Here is a 6,504-nt window from a genome sequence, read left to right as displayed (position 1 = left end):
GCCCCAGTTGTATTAAGCTTAGATTCAAATTATTATGTTCACTTGAAAAAATGATTTCCCGGGGGCCTTTTGGCAACTTCCCTTTTCAATGTAGAGAAAAACTTAGTCACCCTGAAAACCTACACAATAAACGAAACTTGTAGATGTGGGCAGGAGGTTTGGGGGTGGACATTGTGTGTGTTTAAATTAAACCCTTTATCACTGAAAGCTGTTGTATGGGTCAGAGAGGATGAATGCTCACTCAGAAGCTGTTCACATCTTCAAGAGCAGAAGCAAACCACATGTCTCAGCTCTATTATTTATTTTTTATGCATAAAGTGCATCATTTCTTCTGTATTAATTTCCAGTGGGTTTTACCCTCTATTTAAATGCTTTGAAAAACAGTGCATTGACAATGGGTTGATATTTTTCTTTAAAAGAAAAATATAATTATGAAAGCCAAGATAATCTGAAGCCTGTTTTGTTTTAAAACTTTTTATGTTTTGTGGTTGATGTTGTTTGTTTGTTTGTTTGTTTTTATTTTTTATTTTTATTTTATTTTATTATTTTTTTTTTGTTTTGGCATACTACATGCAGTTCTTTAACCGATGTCTGTTTGGCTAATGTAATTAAAGTTGTTAATTTATATGAGTGCATTTCAACTATGTCAATGGTTTCTTAATATTTATTGTGTAGAAGTACTGGTAATTTTTTTATTTACAATCTGTTTAAAGAGATAACAGTTTGATATGTTTTCATGTGTTTATAGCGGAAGTTATTTATTTCTATGGCATTCCAGCGGATATTTTGGTGTTTGCAAGGCATGCAGTCAATATTTTGTACAGTTAGTGGACAGTATTCAGCAGCGCCTGATAGCTTCTTTGGCCTTATGTTAAATAAAAAACCTGTTTGGGATTTATTTTTTATTTTTATTTTTATTCTATGTCTTATTGGTTTTCCAAGATCAACTTGGCACACACACTGCTACACCCTTCGCTGGGTGATAATTTCATTTCTCCTGTAATTCTTGGGAAAAGTATGAGACACAGACTGAACGGAAGAGAGAGGGGACCAAAGCTGGAACAGGAGAACTCAGGGAGGAAAAGAATAACTATTGCTGTGGCAGGGCTTTGTAATAAGCTACAGATGCTTGGACCAGCAGGAGTTATATTTTATTCATTTTGTTAATTTCCCATTTCTCAAGCTGTAGTGGCAAGTAACATGAAATAAAGCAACATTCCCTTCTTCCCTCGGTCCCTTCCTCCCTCCTCCTTCTCTCCTTCCCTACGTCCTCTCTTTTCCCTCCCTTCTTTCTTATTCCTTTCCTTCTGGCTAGAAAATCCGAATTGCATGAGAGCAGAAAACAGCATACCTTAGGAAAGAAAAGAACCTAGACCAACAGGACCAATATGGAAAGAAGGACAGTCAACAATGAATTGATTGTTCAATCTTTTCTTCTATAGGTTTCCCTGTAGTATCTGTGCCAATCAGAGAGGTTATATGGAGAAACTAACTCCTGTAAATACCTTGGGTACTGCCGGGTGAACCAAGCAAGTCCTGTGTGCCCATTGGGTAGATGTTACTTTCCCTGCTTTTACATCCGAGGCATAAAGTAACATTAATTGGAACTAGGATTCCAATCCAGGTCTATCTTCAAGTCTAAAGTTATTACTTTGTTGCCCCGGACCCTGATATTTATATTAGTTTCTTTATGGACTGAGAAAAAAAAGAGGGAGGTGGCCATGGGGGTTGGGACTGAGTGTTGAAGACACTTCTAACTTTTTACCACACTTTATATTCACCAGACAGTTTACTTATCTCCAAGTGAAATGCCAGGTTCATGTAAAATCGTATTAAACCCTTTTTATTTGTTTTAGGTAGAAAAGTTACATTTTTTGAAAATTAAAAATGAGAGTTGTTCCAGTTTTGCTTTACATTTATGAATATGTCTTATTTTTTCTGTTCTCATATTGTGCTACATGAAACCCTTTACCCAAAGTATTTTTCTTTATGGGCCCAGTGGTATTCTTGCGTGCACGTGTGTGGGTACACACAGGAGCACGTGCGTTAGCCTTCATTTCCTGCCAGGTTTAATAATGAATGCATGTTAGTAACTAAGTAAAAATTCCACTAAATTACAAATGAGTAACATTATTATAAAATTTATACGGATATTACCATCATCAAGGCAAAAATAACAGACAGAAACCAAAGTCAAGTGTAGAAAAATATATCAATATGTATATATATATATGTTACACATCTAACGTATATGATGAAGATGCATATATATGGGTCACAGTGTCATCATTCAAGGGGAACTGCCAAATCCATTTAATTTAGAAGTTCGATGCTTTCTCAGAAAACAGTTTAATTGTCTGAGGAGGTATCCAAGTGTAAGGGCACAGAGCATTGCATTAATTTCCTCTTGCATCAAATAATGGCGTCGGCTCCTTTGAAAGAATTCTGGTGTTCCTGCGTTGAATCCAATTTTAAGTCTTCTCTTTGGTCCATGAAAAGGCAGGATTCATTAGAAATTCTCCATTACACTCTTTCAGGCTTTCTTGAATTGTCATGTAATTAACAGCGAGAAGAAAAAAGGGAGGCAAATTGTTTATCCACAAGCAAAAAAACAAAAACAAAAACAAAAACAAAAACCCACAGAGCTGTTTCAAGACATTTTAGACATCAGCAATTGTCCCCCTTGCCTCTGTGCACTTTGGGAAGAGCTTGAAATCCTCAGAGTCCAGCAAGATGTCACATCACTAGAGGGACACCAGAGAAGTCCTCTTCTCACAGAACCCTTGGCAGTTAAAATCCCACAGTGGGTTTGAGAAATACAAGGCCAACTGATTGACTAAAAATGATGAGGAGTCTTACTTTTTAAAACTGATTTCTGCTCAGGAAGGAGTCCGAAGGAGCTCGGAGGGAAGGTCCAGTCAGGGTCAGAAAAGGACGTTGGAAAAGCCACCCAGGGCAAGAGTTAAGGTGAGGCTGTCATTCCTCCTGTCACGGTGGTGGCAGTGCCTGCATCATTGTCCGTGTGGGGACGCACTGTTCTAAGACAAACACTATCATGTGGCAGCAAAGGTCCCACCGAATATATACGTCTTTCATTAATGAAGTTGTCCCAACACAGTTGAGCCCCACAGCCCAAAAGCTTAAAAAGCTGGGTACTCACATGGGATAAAGGCTGTCATTATGGGGAAACTCGTCCATTGTGAAAGCAAGAAAGCAAGAGAGAAAAGAAAAAAAAAAAAAAAAAGAAAAAAAGACAAACACTGCTAATCTATGCCAGAAACAGCAGGCCTGAGGCAGGGGGTTGACAAAGCCTTGTGCTTCAAAGTGCTTATTGTGCTAGAACTTCCAAGGGCTGTGAAGACAAGCATCAAACTCTTCTAAATGGAACCAGGGAGGCTTCCTGCCATTGATCTCAACAACAAATGTTTGTGTTTCATGGTCAATTTATGTATCCCTCAAAGACTCGAAGTAAAATTGTCATTAAATAGGATATTTTTAAAGATAAAACTAATTTTCCATTTGAGTAATCATATCCTCAACACGGGTCCATTTGCCAACTAGATGACATGGTTTGAAATGGTCTTGCGAGGATATATTTAGTAGCTATTAATGTTCCCAGCATTATGGGGCTCACAATTCTGAAATCAACTAACCCTTGTGAGTTTTCGTAGTCTTGATGAGATCGTGGACTGGCCCATATTGCTGTGAGGTTACTAGTAACGGCCTCAGATTGCAAACTTGGAGCAAGCAAAGATAGCCCCCTTCGTTTTGGGTTCAGGAGAATAGAATTTGAGTTACATGGAAAACTCTAGATAATTGGGTTGCATCAACCATTTATTTAGCTGCTTTGCGAAAAGAGTCTGGACGGAGGACTCAAAAGAATTTTCCCTGAACTTAACGCTGCCTAGTAAGTAGTATGCCCCCGTGACTCCTTGAAAGAGGAGTGGACGGCGAATGCCTGTTGTCCCCGTCAGTGTCCCAGTGACCCAAGTGTCAATAGGTATGGAGGAGCAAAACAAACCAGCCAGTACCAGGCTCACTGCTGTGACCAGGCTTCATAGGGTGATGGTGAACAGCTTTTATCTTTAGGCGTTAAATGTTTCACAAGACAGAAAGTGCAATCTTAACTCGTTTTATATTGAACAACTCCCCAATTATGATCCTAACTAGATCCATCCGTCATCTGGGAAACTGATTTTCCAAGTAGTCAGTCCAGAATTGGGAGTACATGGATTAGGCATTAGAAGTAAATTCTAGGGAAAAGTAATCACTGTAAAACAAAACAAAGCAAAACAAACATCTTTCAGATGTCAAAACTGGAGAGAAAGTAAGAAAGGAGGTGAAACCCGTGGGTGGCAAGGGTGAGGTCAGGTACTTCTCTCCAGATTCAGCGGGACTTACCAGGAGCAAACTGATAAATGCATGTGCTGGCCTCGAGGAATCATATTGCTTGAGGGTTTTAGATTTTTGTTTTGTTTTGCTTTGCTTTTCCCAAAGGAGGTGCCCAGGGGAAAGCAGGGTGGGGAAGGCTGTACCCTCCACCTGTCAGTCTTCAAAGACTTGAGTCTAGACCAGTGGAGAGAGGCAGCTGCAGGCAGAAATGGAAGGAGCCTTAACATCAAGGACCCTGTGGTTCCCAAATAACAAATTGTGATACTATGCGGGATAGAGGACCATTTTCCCTGATCATGTGTTGAAGGTAGAACCATGGCTGCTGCAAAGAAAATGGGCCAACAGTTTGGGGAGCCATGAGACACAGGACCTTCACCAGATTTCAGCGTTTTTGAGGTGGCCTCTGAAAACAGTGTCTGTGTGATGGATTCCCATTGGAGGTGTGGCACAACCGAGAGAGGTTTTGTAGGAACGGAAGTTCCTTATAGGAACCGACTGGACAGTTTATTGGCCCGCATGAAACACCCGTGGTTTCCCCAGTACAACTGGATAAAATGTAGAGAGGGGCTATGCATCTACTAAGTTCCATCTTTGATCTTAAAGAGGTGGATGTGGTTTTAAACTGTATGAATAGGGCTTAGTATCATTACCCTGCCTCCTTGTTTTCACATTAGATCTAATACGAAGGGAATTTTAGTAATTATATGACTTCATTTCTCAAAAGAGCCAGTTTGGTTTCACATGAATGGATAATGTACAGCACTAACCCTACTTGAACTTGTCTATGCGTGGAGAAACGGAAGATGAGTCGGTCATGGAGAGAATGCTAAGCATATTTGGTCCAGGATGTCCTTGAATTTGGTGATAGGACCTTGAACCAGATGCTTTGATTCTGGATTTATTCTTCTTTAGGGTGAAGTCAATGGTACCTAGGCAGCATGTGTCCCTGGGGTACTCGGAGAATGAGTTCATGTCAAAGTGCTTTAGTGACTGAAAAATCAAAATAGCAATGAGGATACCCTTCCCATCTTCCTTAATCCATAAACACAATCTCCCAGGCCATTACTTTGTTTCTAACATTTTTTTAAATTCTATAATTTATTTTTTACTTACCATTGTATCCAAACCACTCAGTACACCACTGTGAAATGAGCTTATGATAAAGAAACACAGTCTGAATAGAGTTTTTAAAGAATAATAGTGACCGTGCTATACAACCTTGGCCAAAGGTACTTTTTTAAACTTTGAAAGTTACTCCTTCAAAAAATTTTCAAGTGCAGTTAATCCCAAAATATCTACACATTTACCACGTTACTCCAATGTAAAGTCATTGGAAATGCTTTTATAGGCTATTTTATTATTATTATTATTTTTTATTATATTATTATTATTATTATTATAGGCTATTTTATAGGAAATGGCTATTATAGACTATCACTTTCCAGAGACCCACAGCAGAAAATTCTTCTATTTGAAAATTCAGAAGGGGGGCACCTGGGTGGCTTAGTCAGTTAAGCGTCGGACTTTGGCTCAGGTCATGGTCTCCTGGTCCATGAGTTCGAGCCCTGTGCTGGGCTCTGTGCTGACAGCTCAGAGCCTGGAGCCTGCTTTGGATTCTGTGTCTCCCTCTCTCTGTTCCTCCCCCACTCACATTCTGTCTCTCTTTCTCTCTCTCTCAAAAATAAGTAAACATCCAAAAAATTTTTCTTTTGAAAAGTCAGAAGGGCCTTTTTGGCCCATTGAGAAGGTACATGCTATTAAAACAAGCAAAGCTGAGTTAACTGTCTGTTCTGAGGAAAGTGCTGGAAGATGTTTCTAATCATTATAGTTAGGCATGCCCTGTATTTGGCTTCTGAGTTTTAATCTTCTTTTTTTGAAGTTTATGAATTAAATAATTAAATTACAGTAAACTGGGGCGCCTGGGTGGCTCAGTCTGTCTGTTAAGCATCTGACTCTCAATTTTGGCTCAGCTCCTGCTCTCAGTTTGTGTGTCGGGGAGGCCTGCATGGACTCTGCGTTGAGAGCGTGGGCTCTGCTTGAGATTCTTCCTCTTTCTTTGCCCTTCCCCTGCTCAAACTCTCTCTGTCTCTCTCTAAATAAACTTAAAAAAAT

This window comes from Acinonyx jubatus, chromosome A2, assembly GCF_027475565.1.
Source record: "Acinonyx jubatus isolate Ajub_Pintada_27869175 chromosome A2, VMU_Ajub_asm_v1.0, whole genome shotgun sequence".
Lineage (NCBI taxonomy): Eukaryota > Metazoa > Chordata > Mammalia > Carnivora > Felidae > Acinonyx > Acinonyx jubatus.
This window is presented reverse-complemented; position numbering follows the sequence as displayed.